At 42.5% G+C, this 19,752-nt stretch overlaps 1 long non-coding RNA gene across 2 annotated transcripts in view; it reads right to left on the bottom strand.

Moving 5' to 3' along the window:
* Positions 1 to 19,752, bottom strand: part of LOC118160015 — a 58,028-nt gene that overhangs the window by 16,973 nt on the left and 21,303 nt on the right. The window contains exon 3 of one of the 2 annotated variants that reach the window (XR_004747303.1): positions 18,567 to 18,709. The exons of the other annotated variant lie outside the window; for it this stretch is intronic. This is a non-coding gene — a long non-coding RNA (uncharacterized LOC118160015). Of the gene's footprint in view, positions 1 to 18,566; positions 18,710 to 19,752 lie in introns of those variants that run through there. 2 annotated transcript variants of the gene reach the window in all.

The following is a 19,752-nucleotide window of genomic DNA, read 5'->3' as shown; positions in this document are numbered from 1 at the left end:
TTTTTTTTTTTTTTTTTTTTTTTTTTTTTTTTTTTTTTCTCTTTCACAGATAGAGCCTCTCCTTCCCACCTGGGGTCTCTGCTACCGCAGCAGCTCTGCAGGCTGCGGTGAAGCCAGCATCACGTACCTCCTTGACACTGAGAGCTTAACATGCCAAGCAGATCACCGAGATCTGCTGATTTTTAAATGACTCGAGTGCTGGAGAATAATACATTGCTCTTCCTGACAGGTAATTGTAAAAGCCCGTGTTCCCAAGTCAGAGTGAGAAGCATGGCTGCTTGAAGCGTCTGGGGTGAGGGATGGATATTGGGCAGTTTAAGGAGGGAGGCAGCCAAGCCCAAAACCAGAGTTTTAAATCTCAACATCTCTAATTCTCCTATCCAGAGAGAGGGTGAAGCTCTTCTTTTCCCTTTCTGCAGTCCTGGGAAGATCTGTTCCCCATAAAGAAGTTAAATCCTTCTTTCCTGCTACTTAGCTGTTGGCTCAAAGTTTATATAACTTTTAACATTGGCTAAAACAGCCACGAGGTCCACATTCACAAAGTTCCTTGGGAAACTGAGGAAGCAGATCACTACTTCCTTTGGGGAAATCTAGCACACTTTGGGCAGGAACAGGAAGCATTTGAGAGATATCCACCCAAAGGAACCTTGCAGACAGCCTGATGAAAGATGTGATGTTTTTCCTGGCTTTGTTTTCAATTATCTATAAATTTCTTCAGTTGTTTTTGTAAAATTATATTAAAAATATATTATTTTTATTATTTATTTTTATATTACATATGTATTCATATATTAAATATGTTTTATATATATATGTGTCTCTCTCTGTCTCTCTCTCTATATATATAATGGTCTTCTGCTGGGGCAGAGCACCCTGCTTTATTCTACTATAAACCTCAAGCCCTGGTGTCCTCTGAAGAATGGCCAGGATGCATATGCACCAGCACCAACACCTGACTGGAGACAGAGCCGTGTCTTTATGCTTCTAAGAGGAAAGAGCCTGTGGAGATGTGTATTGTATTCCCCACATGGCTGAAATGGACCTCAGACATCAGTGGTGAAGGAGTAAGTCAATTTACTTTCTTTAGATCTCTTAATATTATTTGCCTCATCTAACCCTTCTCATTTCAGTACTCTTCCAAAAATCTCTGGCTATTATAATGTAGAAGAACATAAAGTGCTGGAGAAGCTGTCCTCTCTCATCAAAACCTCCTTAGGACTTTAAAGACTATGTGGAGCATCCAAAGAAGCCTCCAGCTGAAGCATCAATGTCTTGTTGACTGACTTTCCACAGGTTTGCTTTTCCAGCCTGCAGAGGGGACACGAAACCCAGAGCTGGTAGGAAAAAAGCCAACAGTGAAGTGAACTGGGCCAAGGTGTCACCCCAATAGGCTGAGCTGTAATCTTCTCCAGAGCCCCATCTTCTCTTTAACGTGGCAGACTTTTCCATAATGCCAAGTGGCTCCTCCTAGCCCACTCTGCTGGAGGTGTAAAACAAGTTATTGTCCTCCTTGGTCACACAGTCTCTAACAAGACTAAAAAGGGGAAATTTTATTCATATTCATATGGTATTATGGTGGCAAACTGCAAGCTATTGAGACATATCAAAAGTGTGTTGTCATTTTTTGGGTGCTATTACCAAGAAAGTAGGAAGTCACATAGTAACTAAATGAGTGAATTTGTCATTCACTAGGATGAACATTTTCATCCCCATATTAGAGGTGAGTAAGTGTCATTTCCCTGCTACACCTGCTGCAAATTTCATTAGCTTTGTGTACACCTCTGCCTGAGGAAGATGGCTTGTTTAGGATGTCTGGAATTAAAAAAAAAAAAAAAAAAAAAAAAAAAAGGAAAAGAAAAAAGAATGAATTATTTCTCTTTGGTGTGCTGTCCTCACACAGCCTGCAGATTAGAAGCATTACAGAGAAAGGAATTTTCTGCAGAGGAAACTGGCACTGACATAAAACTGATAAAGGACCATCCTTTATTAAAACCTAGCAGAGTGTACTGGAGTTTGCTCCACTCATTTCAGGCCTTTGCCTGCAACAGCAGCAAATGAAGTATGGTCCTTCAGGACTCTCTCCCACTACAATCTTTCATGTCTTAGCTGGGCAGCCATAGGAGGTGGGAGTAGAGACAGGGACAGCTTCTTATCCTTGTTTGCAGGGATTTTTTTTTTATTTATTTTTTTGCCTTGTCTTCAGGCAGTGACTCCTGTACACGTTACCTGTGCCAGTGTTTTGCATCTGCATGACTTGCCTGGGAGATATCACCTAAAGGCCTGCTCCTTACTGCAGACAGGGAGCAGAGAGAGTTGGAAGAAAATGTGAGGTTTATGTATTTAACATATAGAGGCAAGGACAGAGATTATAAGGATTTAAGATGCAGCAAAAGGTGAATGCTAAATTGACGTGTTGACTGACTTACAATAGATGATGTCTGAAGAGGATTAGCAAAGCAAGGGCATGTGCACCGCAGGGAAGGAAACTGGATGGCCACGGCTAGGGCTTGCACAGAAATGTGCTTTTTCTGGTGGATCAAGTTACACCAGCAGAGGTTCAGGTTGGAAATGAGGAGACATTTCTTCTCAGAAAGAGCAGTCAGACATCGGGACGGGTTGCCCAGCGAGGTGGTGGAGTCACCATCCCTGGGGGTGTTCAAAGAAAGGTTGGACGTGGTGCTTGGGGACATGGTTTAGTGGGTGACATCGGTGGTAGGGGGATGGTTGGAGCAGATGATCTTGGAGGGCTTTTCCAGCCTTAATAATTCTAGGATTCTGTGACAATGGAGTGAGGCAGGGTAAGCATGAGGGTGGGACTGATACCAGGGGATTGCATGGGAGAACATGCACAGGAAATAAGTGATAAGAGTTAGATGGGAGAGACTTACTGTATGTGCAAGGTACAGGAGAAGTGCAAGGTCTGAATTTCTCTCCACATGACGTAAATCAAGATGCCAAAGAAGCCAGAAGAGCTCTGTAGTGGAGGGAAGCTACAGATGGAGAGGCCTTTTACATAGCACTTGGGCATGCATTTGCTTTTCCATTTTCTTCCAGATTTCTGTCTTTCTTGCCAAGGGCAGCTGCTTAGATAGCTTTGCTAGGCCAGACTGAGCAGGGTGGAAGCCAGAATCTCTCTGCCATGGTGGATGTCACCTCTGCTGACCAGAGGGTCCAAGGAGGAGAAGTAACATCTGTCTTCTACAATACCCAAGAGGCCCTTCTGGTTTTTAATGTCTCTTCCTGGGAACTCTGTAGTCATATGAGTTATAGTCTGTGGGCCAAAGAAAAGCTTCAGTGGGAGGGACATTATGCACTATGCATCTGGAGACACAGCTTTGCATGACTTTACACCAGATTCCTGAGAGCCTGAATCCCTGACAACAGAGTAGAGAACCCTATAAGACTTTCTCCAGTTGAACCTTCTGTAAAAAAAAAAAAAAACAACAAAAAAGATGAAGCACGATTATCATCCAGTCTGTGGTTGGCAACAATGTCCCTATTTCCTGGCCCAAATTATCTTGTCATGGGTAGTTTGTTGAGAATAAACTAATCGCCTTCCCATTTGAGAAAATACACAAAACGCCACCCCCATACATTAATGCTTAACGAGTTATTGCCATCTGACACAATGTTTCTGAACGTCTATAGCATTTCTCAGGGTGCCTGCCTGTTGCCTTCCAGTCACGACAGAGCATGCAGTGATTAAAACATTTAAATCAGTCTTCTTCCATCTCTCTATATCCTGTCTCCCTACTTTGACAAAACATTAACAACACACAACATCCAAAGTTAATTCCACCCTGCCATCCTCCTGCTTTTCCACTCTGCAGAAGCTGAGCTGAACTTGCTTTCTTTGTGTTGTTTTTTCGATTTTTTTCCCATTCTTTTTTTCCCCTCCCAGTGTGGCTCAGCAGGAGAAAAAAAACAGCCTCCAGTTACAGAGTGATTTGAAGGTTAACACAATGACCTTCATTGGGCTCCTAAGAGGGATAATGATCTCTCACTCTAATCAACAATGCAGACTCCTTTTGAAACCAAAATAGCAACTGTTAAGTAAAGCCGCTTTTTCCCCCCCCCTTTTTTTTTTTTTTTTTACCTTCTTCATCTTTTTTCTTCTTCTTCTTCACCTTTTTGCTAAATCTGTGAACAGAAGCTCAGAAAACAAATTGGGAAATAATATGATCTCGAAATGGATACGAGATAGTCTTCAATTAGACTGTTGATCATGCTCCAACTCAATTAGTTAGGAGCTGATGCTAAGTTTGTTATGGGGTCCAGGGGAAGAAAGGTGCTGACCCTGTTAAGATGATCACTTGTTGGAGTGGTTCCTAAGTGGTGCTGGATATGGATAAGCTCGCAGTGCAGGACAGAGATAATGGCAAAGCTTTTATTTCTGGGCAAGCTCTCTCTGCTGCCACTGGAATAGTACCCCGTGCAGGAGCACACCAGTGTTGTGATCTGAAGATATTGACACCTAATTGTCTTTTTATCTGTGCATATCATAGGTGATCTGCAATGTCAAATGCCAATAGAAAATACAGATGAACGGCACATAAGTGTTAGATTTACTGATGCTATGCCCCTACATGATATAATGTAGTTTTTCTACTTTTAATAGTGGTAGTAGATATAAAATAGCCATTAAATTAACACAAACACTTGCCTACAGAAATGCACTGGACAATTCTATAGTATTATTGTATATCCTTTTATATAATTATCATTCTTTACACTATCTGCATGGAACAGTTTTTTTTGTTGTTGTTTTTTAAATGTGGTAGACATTGCTTTTGGCGGCTTTACCTAACTGAGCATTATCCTCATCGATCATAGTTACTCCAGCTAGATTCTGTTACACTGCAGCTCCCATTCAGCTCTGACAAAACTGAAAGCACTCCTGTTGCATGGTGTCTTCTGATCCCAATGTGCTTTACAGATAATAATAAGTGACATGTCATCAGAAGTCTGTGAAAGACTTGCTCTCTTCTTATTGGTTTGACTACAAAGGTATGAGAAGCAGAAGTTTGGAATCACCCTGGGCAGTTTGCATGCTGTGAAGAGTGCCATGTTCTTGTTTCGTAAGGAACCAGTGAGGAGAAACCACACTCAGAACTGAGGTTCCAGAAAAATGATGTCTCACAGGCTTAGAGTATAACCCCTGAAATGGGATAAATAGAGAGCTTAAAAGTGCATTCTGTTCTGTAGTTGTACAGCCCACATTCATAGTTCTACCAAAGACAGGGCATGAACCCAAAGTGTTGTTTTTTTGGTGTGAAATCTGGAGCTCAGTCTGCTGGGAGAACCATTCACACTTACACAACTCTTTGAGATGTGGAACCTGGGAAGTTATTTCACATATTGCCTTTGTCCCTGGGCCACTACTGAAGTAGATTAGAGGTACAGTGCTGGGACTGGCTGGCTGGCATATACATATATATTTTCAGGAAATGTTCATGACACTGTGGAAAAATAACTTAAAAAAAAAAAAAAAAAAAAAAAACAGCATCCACGGGGTTCATTTTCTGCCTTCACAATGCCTAGTCTGTTGAAATTGAGGGAATCTGGAGTAATTTGGAGGCAGTTCAGCTCAGGGTGTGTAAGAAGCCATCTTTGCTCACACTAGTGGATAACTCAAGGCACAGTCCTTGCACTTTCATTAGCAGGGTGTCCCCAGCACCATTAAAGCTGATCCTGTGTGGACATGGGCTCCATCATCTTCTCACCTGGGGGAATACATATCTCTGTGGTTCCTGCCTTCACTCCATAATACTCCTCATCAGGTACAGCGACATAGCTCAGTGCAGCAGTGTGTGCATGCTAAGTTCTCCAGAACTCCATCAAGTTCTTGCTTTGCGTTCATCCCAGGCAGTGGAATCTACTTCTACATTTTCCCATTGTAGAACATGTAGAAATAAAGCAGCTTTTTTTCCCTTTTCACAGACATGCAGTAATGGGAGGGAACCAAAGAGCATTCAGGAACATCTCAATCAGAGCAGAAAGCCATGGAGTTGTCTCCTGTCTCCAACAATGACTAGTGGACAATAGCATAAAAATAAGGACACTAAAAATGCCACTAAATGTGGCATTTTATACATCTTCTTGGCTTCTGGAATTAAGAGTCTTGGCGATCACTGAACAAGAAATGGTATTTTCATGTTTAATAGTACCTGAAATTTTTTCATTTCATGAGTTTCTTGAGCTCAGTTTTAAACCGTAAAGATTTTAAGTAATCACAGTATCTTAAGACAAGGAGTTTCACAGCTGAACTTCACTGTGTGAAGATGTACCTCCATCCAATAATTCTGAATCTACCATCTGCTACGTTCAGTTGATGATCTCCTGCCCTTTCTTTTGGAAGAATGAGTAGCTAGTCCCTGCTTTCCTCCCCCAGCATCCCACACTCATCAGCAACCATGCAACCAACGAAAAGATGAGCAGGTCCGTAGACAGCACACTCCACCACCCAGGGAAGTGTGGTTGCTGGAATGGTGCAAACCCAGAACAGCATGACTTTCATTAATGAGGGAGCTTACACAGGAGAAACATAGAGAACAGCATTGTAGGTCTTCTGCTGGGGTGGGTTTGTGTAGCTTCAGGGAAGCTGGAAGTGTAACACTGATTTACACCACTGAGAGTTAGCACTGAGGAAGAAAGTGTCTCGGCATGTCTGGCGTGGAGGAATGGCTATAGAGTGGTGGTCAGATGATGTTGGTCCCTCCCTGAACTGGGAGCAATGTGGAAGGCAAGGCAGAGCGACCTGTGCTATACGTGTGAGGAATTAGTGGTTACCATCAGATAAGGGCTGAATGATAGATGGTGATTTTAAATGTTTAATATTCCCTTCCTTTTGAAGGGTGTCTTACATTTGAATAAAAGAAGCCATAAATCTCTGCTGGCATATGAAGCTCTGCTCTACCACTCTCACCCCCCTCTTTTTATTGAGATCTCACCTGGGGAAAGAAAAAAACAGATGAAGAAATGATGATGAATCATAGCAGCTGTGGAACAGTCTCGATAAGGTACAATTTGCATTTTCATGTGATAATTTGCCTCTCTAGACACTTTCAAATTTCCTTTAGAACTACATTAATTCTTTTGCCACAAGCTCCTGCATGGATGGAGAGTAACCACAGGAATGGCAATTCAAGTGGCAGCTTCTGTTTGGCTTTTCTCAGCCTTGGATGTTATCAACTGTGCAACATCCTAGGATTAAGAGGGTGCTTTGGTGTCATTATCATACAATCTTTGTCCATGTCAGGTTGTAAAGCCTATGGTCTGAAAAGATCAGATTGCCCAGCCTGGTGCAGAATAAGTTCTCTAACATAATTTTTTGGTGGTGTAAGCACTGGTAGAACCCTGGTGCAGAGTCATCACAGTCAAAAATGCCAGAAGAGACTCAGTAACCCTACTACGATTACTGGAATTATAATGTACTTTAATTTTTTGAATGCCGAAAATTACAAAGGAGAACATGGGTTTGTTACAGAAGGGGGCTGGTTAGATAGATGTGTAATACTTTGAGAACACTGTCATTCTAGGAAACAACAGGGAAATACTTGTGAACTGTCCCAAAGCAATCAAGGAGGGTTCTTCTGGAAAAGTGATGTGACCAATAGCCCAGCTGAAGTGCCTCTACACCAGCGCATGTAGCATGGGAAACAAGCAGAATTTGGAAATCATGGTGCAATTAGACAAATATGACCTGATTGCTATCACAGAAATGCTGTGGGACAGATCACATAACCAGAACACTGAACTAGAGGGCTACAAGGTTTTCCAAAGTCAATACACCAGACGGAAGGGATGCCTTCCAAAGGGACCTGAACAGGCTGGACACATGAGGTGGCTCATGTGAACCTAATGAGGTTCAACAAGGCCAACAGGTCCAAAGAGGGCCACAAAGATGATCAGAGGGCTGGAGTACCTCTCCTACGAAGGAAGGCTGAGAGAGATGGGGCTGTTCAGCCTGAAGAAGAGAAAGATTCAGGGGGATCTTATTGTAGTTTTTCAGTACTTAAAGGGGACTTATAAAAAAGATGGAGAGCAACTTTTTGCTCAGTCAGATAATGACAGGACAAAGAGAAATGATTTTAAACTAAAAGAGGGGAGATTTAGATTAGGTGTTAGAAAATTTTTCACACAGATGGTGGTGAGGTTTAGAACAGGTTGCCCAGAGAAGCTATGGATGCCCCATCCTTGGAATTGTTCAAGATTATGTTGGACGAAGCCCTGGGGAATCTGATCTAGTGGGTGGCATCCTTGCCCATGGCAGGGAGGTTGTAACTAGATGGTTAAGGTCTTTAAGGTCCCTTCCAACCCTAGCCATTCCATGATTCTATGATTTAATCCTCTCTGTATAAAACAAGCATCTCTCAAATTGGTCTGATGAGAGCACTGCCTCTGCCATGGTCTCAGATGGAAGTTGTCATCTTAAGCAGGAAAGCTGCATGTGCTGCTGGTGAGCGTTCTCCCTAACAAGCTACAGAAGTGAGCAAGGTTATTTTAAACAGCTTCAGAAGTATTTTTTCTGCTAGTCCAGTTGATATCAAGTGCAAAGGTTTAGGAAGCAGTTGCATGAGCAGTTCAGCTGCTCAACAGGAGGAGGAAGCAAGAGAAAAATGATAAACAGCTGCAGGTGCATTGGGGAGCAATAACCACTTCAAAAAGCACAGCTGGAGCCAGAAGAGTATCCTGAATGTTAAGTATTGCACAGCTGTAATAACGAGGCTGAAATCATGCAAGCTTAAACCTGACAAGGAGCTGTTGGGATTATTGGCGGTGGTATACGAAGCAGAATTCATTTGAGATCGTGTTCTGGTCATGGCTTTCAGCCCATCTGATCCAAGTTCTGTCTGCAATACTGCTTCAGTCTAAAAGCAAATCATGTGGGGAAAAAAAATAAAATAAAATGTGTGTGTGTCTTCCTGAATAATCTTTAGACACTTTAAATATGTGTGTGCTCCAGACAGGTTTTGGAAGCCAAACTAGCATGTTCCTGACCTCTTCAGGACAGAACCAAAAATGTTCACTGTGGTTTCCCCCTCACCCTAATAACTTACTTTGAATGTTCCAGGTAATGGGCTTCATGAAATAATTAACTACAAGGAGATACTCCTTAAGCAATCTTGACCCTCATAAAATCCATCCCCACCATGGTCATCTTTCTTTCTGAATAATACATTACCCATATGGTCTTACTAATGATTATACAAGCTGGCCAATCTCATCTCTTTTATGTGCTTATCACTCACATGGCTATTGATTAAGTGTCTTCTCTTTTTTCCCTTCAAAGCTGAAGGCACATCTCTACATGGTCTGAAACAAGATAGGATCAAACTCCAGCATAATACACTTTCTCAAATACCGCGTCCATGAAAAGCAGTTCTGTGTGCTGGGGGAATAGGAGGGTTCCCATCAGCTTTCATGACAGATCAGTGAAGCTAACACTGGATTCTGACCTCTCTTTTGTGTCAGGAGAAGAATGCTCACAACATCTGAAACTTCTGCTTTGTAAGAGGTGTGCCAAGCTTAGAGGGGTGAGAAACAGCTTAAGAAGTGGAGGAAATATTCTCTTATTTCAACATTAGTATCAACCTGAGATTTTTCAAGGAAAATGCCTCTCTTCTGGAGAAACCTCATCTAACTTTGACATGAGGACTTTCTCTATTGACCCTGCTTTGTGCTGGTGGTTTGGAGCAAAAAGTGCCACAGGTCTTACAACCTGAATTATCCCATGACTTAGTGAAAAAAAAAATAAAAATAATAAAAAATAATTAAAAAAAAAAAAAAAAAGAGAGAGAGAGAGAGAGAGAGGTTGGGACACCTTTTTGCCTGAAGCTCAGAGTATGGAGAAAAATGGAACAGCAGCCATCTCTGGGGCAGGGAGGATGGACAGATTGCCCAGAGAGGTGGTGGTGTTCCCTCCTTGGAGATTATTCGGGTAATTTGGACCATTAAACTCTTAAAACATTTACTGGTCTAAGAAGATATTTTATAGCTGGTGTATTCTCTTTGTCCCATTAGAGGATTTTGACTGTCTTGCCATCCCAGCCCTTTTATCATCATCGGAGAGAAATGTGCCTTGCTGGTGTGAGGTGCATCTCATCTTAAGAGAGAGGTCTGAAACAGGGTAGACAAATCTCACTCTGGAAGTACCTATGTCTCTCCTCTGATGATAAAAACATCAAGACAGCTGTCTCGGAGGGTGATGTTTGCACTCTGATAGGAGAGGTTAGGTGAGATGAATCCCTAGCTAGGTGAATGAATCTTCACTGCAACTTCAGGAGAGATGTGAAGCACACTTGGGGGAACCTTTCCTGGCGGAAATGTTAAATCCTGCATGTTGCCTGCAGACAGTCCATACACCTTGCTGGTCTCTTGACCTTAAATATCATAGAAAACATCTACATCCATTTTAAGAGCCTCAGCTGACACCCTGAATATGCCCATCCAAGTTTCTAGCAAGGAAAAACAAGCTGGAGAGAAATTTGGAGACCAAATTTATTGGAGTGAAGAACTAAATCCAGATATACCTGCCTTGCACATGATAGTTCAATAACACCATTTACCTTCTTCTTTGGGCATCCTTTATCTGTGGGTCTTCTAAATGAGGAAAAATATATATATTTTGTTCATTTTCCTGAAAATAACTGTGAAATATATATTCTATTTGCCAAAAATCCAGCCTTCCTCACCAGACACACCATGCCACCATGATCCAAAGCATAGCCTTTGATGTAATGCCAGACATAGAGCAGAACTGCACATAAGGATGTTTTTGCTAAGGGAGAAGCCACTTTATTTTTTAGGGGATGTCTGTGGCTTGGGACTAGGAGGTGGGATACTACTTCTGGCTCCCTTACTGTGCTTTTATGTGATATGGGGAAAAATCTCTATACTTGGCTCCATATCAAAACCCTTCCCATTGTCAGGGAGAAGCTAAGAGACATCCTAAGAGACATTATCAACAGAATGGGGTGAATTGCTCTAGGGAGAGTTTGTCTGTTTATCTACATGTCCTACCTTGGGTATTTTAATGACTTTCTTAAACTCCATACCTTATTTTTTTGATAGCTGGATGAATGCTCCACTGTTTTTCAGTGTCACACCTATAAAACCTGCACCTGGCAATGTTGTACCCCAGACAGCTGGTGTGGGAACGATGGAGAGAGGACTGAGCTGGTCTGTAATGAGACCACAGCCAATGTGGCAGATAGTCTGTGTTGAAACATTTGGACAACAACCCTGAAAGCTATTAGGAAAGATCTCTTTAGAGAGTAAAATAAAGTATCTAAAATAACAGATAATAAAGAGAATGGACACCTCTCTCATTCTGTGTGTTATAAAGAAGGCTAAGCCTCTTCCCAAATGAGAACAGTAATGGTAAAGCAAGAAACTAAATGACTAATTTAGTTAATGCATAAATAACTTATAAAAGTTGCTGCCCCGGTATGTCAAGAACACCATGAATTTAGGTCTCCAAAGTAGACAAGACTCGGAAGGAGAAGAGTGTGAGTTTCTTTAGGTTGGATGGGTATAAGGGACATCATGACTCCCTCTGGGAATGAGGGAGGACCTTTGTTGGTTGGGAAACTCTTCTGCCTTGAGACTTTTCATGCTGCCTTTGAAAGCATCCAGAGGGTGTAGCTGTCAGAAGTAGGTATCGTTTCAGTATCAGCGACTTCAAGAAACCCTTAACCCGGCAAATTTTGCATTCCTAAAATATTCCCGATAGCTGTTATTTTAAGGGGTGAGCAAGAAGAGGAAACACATTCACAAATTGATTTTGTAGAAAGAAATCCTGCAGAATTAGCAGAAGGGGAAAAGAGAGTTACCATGACAACCACCTTCACTACCACCACCAGCACCATTGCTGACTGCAGTGGGTGAAAACACGGAGAAAAGGAACAGATTGGGGTGCATGGCCCTGTGTGTGGCTGGGGTGAGGTCTACTTGAAAAAGGACCAGGAGAACTACTGCAGAACCAAGTACCACGGCCAGCTCTGAGCAGCTCTTGGGAAGCAAGATAAGGTGAAGAAGTTGTGTATGGTGAAGTATAGGTTGTATGTCTGTGGGCTGAGCAGGGCAGCGAGGAGATGTGAGAACAAAACCTGTGTGGTTGCATTGGTCTGACCCAGAGAGCAAGGAGTTCCTCCCTGGCAATGCGCTCCTTGCTGTGCATCACTGGGGCAGGCTGCTTATTCGTCCTCCAAGTTCATTCTTCCATAGAACATGTCTCGGCGTTCATCCTGCACCCAGCACTGTGGTGCTGACTGGGTGCTTTTAGCCATAAATATCCCCCCAAAATCACTATGGACAAATGGCCATTCACTGATCACCCCAAGAGGGTCTGACGCTAAACTATTGCCTTCTGTTTGCTGGCAAATACATAGCCTTGGTCTCTTGATGAGCATTATCCAAAGGGATTTCAATCAAAATAATTCCCAGGGGTTAATAAATATACAGCAATACCTGCAGGGCTGAAGTAAATCATTTTCAGTGTATTGTTCAAATGTCATTGTTTTACTGCCATATAAACACATATATTAAAGGGGGGAGAATCGGCAGCTGTAAGTAATACATAAAGGTTTGTGTAAAAATGAATTATGCAAATATGATCTCTCTTTTCTTATGAGTATAATAATAAAAATGTAAAATAAATCTTAATAACATGTCTCTGGCTTAAAATGCTAAGGGGTAAAAGGGAAAGGGGGGAGGGTCAGAACTGTTGTTTATTATTGAATTCAGTGCTGAATCCAACATGCCTAATGTTCTTGGAGAAATTGAAACATCTAATGTCAAATAAGATCTCCATGGTCTAATTCTTCATTCAGAGCCCTGGGGATAATGTATCCAATGTGACAATCCAATAAGCTTTCACATCTTCATCCATTTGTTATCAGGGAGCCCTCGCACCTCTGCTTAAAAAGTAAAAAATATCTTTAAAAAATCATTATTTCTTACATTGTAATAAATTTCGCTGGAGCAATAAGCGTAATTTAAAAAAGAGGAGGGAAAAAAGGAGAGGGAGAGAATGGATGATAGATTGTCACAGCTTTAATATAGAGTATGCTGCCTATCATCTATCCATCTGTCTATCTATGTATTTGTCTGTCTGTCTATCCACCTATCCATCTTCATTATCGGAGTGACTTCTGTTCCATCCCCAGTGGATGTTGTAGAACTGCATCTTTGCAGGTGAAATTTCACTCGTGACTCACTGCCTTTCTTAAACTCTGAAGTTTTGCAGGGAGGCCTGAGACTAAGTGAGAACGTAGATGAAGCAGGTTAGCATCTTCTGCTGGGACACTGCAACCCCACCATGGCTTCATCAAAACATTGTCCTCTCTATTTCCCTGACACCACACAACTAGCCAGGGGCATGGTTGGTGCATCCCTTGGAGAGAATAATTATGAAGCAGGAGGGGGCCAGTGATCTGCCCTGGGATAAGAGGAAGGTGAAAGGGGAATTAGGATGACCTGAGCTGAATATTCACTAATGCTGTTTGGTATTAAAGGGATACTTAGGATCTACCCTAAGAATTAGGCATCCTTGAACATGCCTGGCTGCATGGAGGATGCAGAATGTGCAGGCAGGAATGGTTTGGAGAGACTTGGAAAAATTCTTTTATTCTTTGATGAGGGATTGTATCACGTTTGTGACAGCAACATCACAGAGCACTGCCGGCAGTCTGAAACCCCAGATGGGCACGCATATTAATGACTGGTGAAAGCAGCAGAGATCTGTATGGGACCTGGGTCTCCCTGGGGGGTGGCATTTGGTGCTGTCCCACGGAGCTGAGATCAAGCCTGCTCGTCTCTTCTCCTGCCATGAATTTTTATCGCTTTTGTTGCTGCAATTTGCATTATTATCTGCCAGGTAGGAGTCGGACCGTGGGGTTCTGCTGCCGGCTTTCTCTGCTTTTCCTGCTAATGGAGAGGATGGGAAATTAGAGGAGGACCTCTCATCTGTCATTGTGCTTTAAGGCGAAGAATATGCTCTATCAGAACTGCCCCACGTTAGCACATACACATCAAGGTAAACAGCAGTCACTAGTTGCCTTTGGCCAATGTGCAGATCATTCTATTTCTTGGCACATTAACAAAGTGTTAATTGTTCTTTTCAGATGTGTTTTATCCTGCCAAATGCAGAAGTAATCCTGACACTGCCTTGCATCCTAGGCTTTGGGGCTTAGGTCAGACTCTAAGAGGGTTGTAAAACAATGAACCAGTGCTAGGCTTTTATTTGGAAACCCAAAGCTATGCAAAGCTCCAGGGTGCAGGGATGTAGTAACACGCTTTGAAACAGAAGTGAGGCTTACTGAGAAATTTATTAAAAAATTAAGAAGTTGAGAATGAACCTATAGCCTGGTCTGGAGCAGAACTAGCCAAGGATTTCAAATGGAGGCTTTGGATAAAACAAGAAAGGAAAGCTGTTTTGTAAAAACCTGGGTAGAACTGAACAATGCTTTTAATAGATCTCATTGCAGCAGGGAGGGAGGGAGATTCCAGACCTCCTGAGGAGTCCTGAGGCTCAGTCCAGACTAAATCTATGGTCATGGTCCAGGATGACTTTAGGGGTTAAATCTCTTAGCAGCACAAGCAGCATAAGTTTGATTTAAAAACTAAGATCATTTTCTCAGACATTGGAAAGGGTTTCAAACAGGTCCAGAGCATCACAAGTCCCACATAACATACCACATTTGTGACTAATCATATTTTGAGATAGCCCTAGATTTTGCAGAAGGCTCAATAAGGGAGCTGTTCCTGTGGGAGCTGAGCTTTCACAAAGATGGGTGTCTGCCTCCATGGCAAGAAGTGGACAGTGAGGGTCCTTTGGAAGCCCCCATGGGCTGAAGGTTGATGTTGGGAAGAAGAGACAGGCTTTCATCAAAATTCAGTATACATCTGCCAAGCTGAACTGTACTATTCCTCTATGAGCAACCAACATGAGTTCCTCATCTGGCCTCTAAATACACTTGCAAACATGGAAGAAAGAGGTAATAAATAACAAGAGGCCAAAGTCAAAGGAGATGTTGTGTTCACATCTATTTTCCCTGAGTGGATAGGGTATGGGTCTGTAATCAACCTGGGTAACCCCTGTGGGTAATGTTTTCTTGTCCCAGGAGAACAGGTCAAAATGATTTCTCTAAGACAGCTTTAGCATTGGGATTTCTGTCCCAGACCCCACCCCAGGAGAAGGGGAAAACCCAGCTTGGATTTACTCATTTTATTTCTTATAAAAGCCTTTTCATTTTTGAACAACCTAGCTTATACCAGAAACAGAAACAACCAGACATATCATTGAGGTGTCTGTCTCAGCAGAGTTCTCCTTTAGTTCAAGCACTGTCAGACAATTTTCTGAAGTGGGAAGGGTGAGCATTACAGCTTTGGCTGCCCACTCTCACAACACCTTGTCAGGTCCCCAGCATGATGTGCACAAGCTGAGCCCATCCACAACGCACAAATTACTCCCTTAAGATTGTTTATCAAGAAAGTCCAAGCAACTTCGAGTTTCCTGTTTACACCTTTGTTTTTTTGCCACTTCACGTGAGCTGTGTATTTTGAACTTGTGAACTAAGATGAAAAGGAGAGGAAAACAGCAGGGAAATACCCATGTGGGCTAAACAAACAAACAAACAAACAAACAAAAAAAAAACACAGAATGACTGCCTGTGCACTGACTGCCAAAACAGGGCTAGCAGTGGGCATGGACAATGCGATGCAAAAGTCTTGTGTGGTCCTGTCAAGGAGGAAGGCAAAAGATTATGGGGTTCAGCTAAATGGTGGAACAGCCCCCCATGAACTGCAGTCCCCAAGGAGCCAGGACCAAACAAACCAGGGTCTGGCCTTGCATTTTACCTGCATTGTTTCCTATGGTTCCCTAAGGACGCTGTGCAGAATCAGCTACACCGCAGGAGGAAGATGATGGGCTCGGAGGGCTGGAAGAGCTTCTGCTGCCTGTGTGGGGTCAAGCCTGTGTGTCAGTGTTGTCAGAGGAAGAAGAGGATGGTGAGGAGTGGAACATCATGTGAAATCTGCAGGTCTATGAATGTGTCTTTTTCTCCTTTTTTTTTTTTTTTTTTTTTTTTTCCTTTCCTCCTTATCTTATCCTTATCTTATCCTTATCTCCTTTCCTTTAACCTCCTTATCTAGAGCAGCTTCCCTGCTCTACCTTTTGTTCAAATCCTGAAATGTGAAACTACGTTATTCGTTATTTTTGCAGAAACTGATAAAGTAGGTCTTGCTGGTGTACCTTTTCCAATCCCCCCCAAAGTTCCAACAAAATGGGATATGAGTTTTTATTTATTTATTGTTTATTGGTCCATAATATACCAGCAATTTCTGTGTTGTCCCTGCGGACAGTCCTATGAGTCATGATATATTTTCTTGTCCCAAGCAGCCAAGGCTGGTTCCTGGAAGAACAAGTTTTCCCTCACCGGCATTGCACGCAGAGGCAGGGAATAAGAGAAAGAGCCAAGGTGTAGACTTGTTGAAAGAAGAAATAATTTTCAGGCTAAGAAAACAGTTCGACTTGGCAATGCACATTCATATATATGTATGGACTTCCATCATTTGCACATAATTTAACAAGAGCAAAATCCAGTGGAAAGATTCAAACGTGTAACAGAGACATAATTTTCCTCTGAATTGTGACTGAATAGTTATTATTTGCTTAGGAAGATCTTTTTTCTTTCATTTTCCTTTTTTTTTTTTTTTCTTTTTCTTCTCCTTTAACATCTCATTAATGTTAATGCAACCCCAGCTCGATAAAAATGGGAAGATAGGGCAATAGCAGTTTAGCAAATTTATTTTGTGAGAGTAATATCTTTGGTCTGTGTAAATGATATTCATTCTGGGAGGACAGCTGTGCAAAATGAGCATCTCTGGGCTCCATTAACCCAAAGTGAAAGGATCCAGGCAGGGATGATCAATGGGAGATGAAGAAGGTTTTTGACTTTGTTTCTTGCTTCCATGAGGATGGCAGACAGGCAAGTGACAGCGTGGTGAAACTATTAGAGGAAAAGTGAAGCTGGGGAGGAGGAGGGCAGTACTGCTGTTGGGGATAAAGGGTAAGAGCAATTATGAGGTGCCAGAGGAGGAGACATGCTCTTTCGCTCTGTTTGTAAACATTAATCTTGCATTGTGGCTGGCTGAGTACTCCAGCATGTCTCAGGGTCATCTGTGGCAAGACTAATTCCATGGTCTCAGGACAAGTCTACATGCATCTTGCAGGAGGGTATGCAGATTGCCACGAGTCTTGGTTCACACTGATTGGGAATCAATGCAACAAGCATCGTGACTCTTTGTGTCACTTTCTTTGGCTTCATTTCCATGGAAATCCCTTGTGGGGAGGAGAAGACCATGATGTAGTGTCAGATGAGAAATGGGTGCAGCAAAATCTGAGCAGTAAGGCTTACTCCCCAGTGTGCTAAAAGGGACTTGGATCCTCCCTTTACTTACAGCAGTGAAGGACATTCAAGCTAGTGGCATGGTATTGACTCTCTTATGTTTAGATGTCACTGGTGCAGATGCCTCCATCTGAATTAGTCGCCCTGCAAAGAGATGGGTACCCAGAAGTCCAATTTGTCTTCCAAGTATTGGAATCAGGGATTAATTAAGGTTGCAAAAGACCTTCAGAGGTCTCTAGTCCACTCCCGCCGCGCGGCGCCCCCCCCCCACACACACACACTGAAGATAATGCCAAATAGATCTGGTCCCCTAACGTCTCACTCACTCAAGTTCTGAGTACATCCATGGATGTAGATCTTGTAGACCCTTTGGGCACTTGCTCTGATTTTAGCTGTCAGCCTTAAGGCCAAAAAAACTGTGATTAATGCTGACTTTGAAGTGTTGTAGCATCAGCCTGTGGTGACTTGCTTTGATAGAGATGTCTGTGCTGTGGAGGTGGGATTCTGCAGATTCAGATGCCAAGAGTTTGGTGTCCACAGTTCAGATGTGCCCATGTGAACTGAGTTTTTCTAGCTCTCTTCATGCCCTGTGGAGATTTAGCCAACACAATCAGCACAGGTTCACATCCAAAGTAGGCATCTACTGTAGTATAATTTGGAGAGTTCCCTGAACTCCTCTGATCAGTTGATGTGCCTGAAAGTTTCAAGACACTGACATGGAGCTAGAAGATATGAACGGAACTTTAACACTTTTATCCTTCTGCGATGGCGACTTGAAGACAGGTGGGTTACACCTCAGTGTCTGAAATGGCATAAGACCCCTATATTTTCTCAGTTGATTCCCATTCCTGTTGTCTAAGCATCCTTGGGCTGGTAGAGTTGTCTGCACAGAGGCATGCTGAACGATGTGAGTTGACCTGGGGTGTCTCAGATGTCCATTCAGTGCTGGCTGATAGGGTACAAGAAATACAAGAGCTCCGTGCCCTTCTAGAAGTCACGCAGGATAACCCAGTGTCTCTGGGACACAAAACCTATAAGAGGGCAACTGAACGGACTGCTGCAACATTAGTAAATAACTTATTTTTCATATAATAGAAACAGAAATTCCCCAGGAGTGGATACAATAGAAGCTGTATTGCATCCACTTCTCTTGTGACATCGGCAGGTGGAGGCTCCCATCTTCCTTTTTACTCTTTCTGTTCTTAGTGTAATCCATTTGTATTTCTCCATTCTACTCCAGTGTCAACACCAAACCCAGCTCTTCCTTGCTACTTCTCAGGGAAGCCAGTTACCACTGTCTTCAATAAAGGGAAAAAAAGGAATGAAAGGTAATAATTATCTTTTTCAATCAACATGCATATGAATGGTCTCTAATAATAATAGCACTTAGCAGTCTTGAGCTCCCAAGTGCTTTTCAGACATTAACTAATGAATCAGGGACTCAGGGATGAAAGGCTTGGAGCTTATTCATCTTGAGGTTTCCAACTGTCAAGGGATTCAGACTAGGGCTGCTGCAACTAGAGGAACAGAAGAAGCCAGGGGTCTCTATTTCTGAAGATAAAGGAAAGTCTTCATTATTCCTGGGATATTTGAACACTGGGTTCTGAATCCCATTTGTGTTTTAGAAGCTTTTGAATTCAATGGAAAATTATCACAAACTCTACGAGGAGCAGTAGAACGTGAAGGAACTCAGGGACTGGGACATAACTTTGGAGGGCATCAATTACCTTTGTGCTGCTTTTAAGCAGCCAGTCCAAAGCTGTAGCCGTATTTCTGGTCCGCTTGTACAGATGCAGGGCAGACTGGCCAGGCAGAAATTGTCCTTCCTACCTCCCTGTGTCTAGCACAACTCAGCAGACAACTGGATGGCATTATGGCATTAATTTATACTCCTGACCCGAGTCTCAGCCTTGTTGAAAGTGTCACTGTTGATCATTCATGAAGAGAAAGAAGAGGGCTCACTGACTAAGCATTGACCCAACTGTTATTTATTTGGCAATGACAGGGTCTCCAACCATGTCGTTTTAAGACCCTACAGTGCCAGGACAGACATTGGAGGGTGACAAAGGACTTGTCTAGAATGGTTTACAAGCTACATAGATAAAGGCTAATTCATAGAAAGTTCAGCCAACAAGGAGCTTACTCAGACATTGAAAATTAGGTCTGCAAAGAGGTTGAGAGATAGCAAAGCAGGTTCATTTCCACATAATTAGCTCCTGACAGATGCATGTCTTTTGTCTTTCAAGAGAAACAGCTCTACTCATTGCCATCACCTTCAGTCAGTCTCTGCAAACATACTGATGTTTCAGAAGATAGTTTCTCATTCTGAACCATCCTTGCC

This window comes from Oxyura jamaicensis, chromosome 1 (genome assembly GCF_011077185.1).
Source record: "Oxyura jamaicensis isolate SHBP4307 breed ruddy duck chromosome 1, BPBGC_Ojam_1.0, whole genome shotgun sequence".
NCBI classification, from domain to species: domain Eukaryota; kingdom Metazoa; phylum Chordata; class Aves; order Anseriformes; family Anatidae; genus Oxyura; species Oxyura jamaicensis.
The sequence above is the reverse complement of the archived record's forward strand: the minus strand, read 5'-3'. Positions and strand labels throughout refer to the sequence as shown.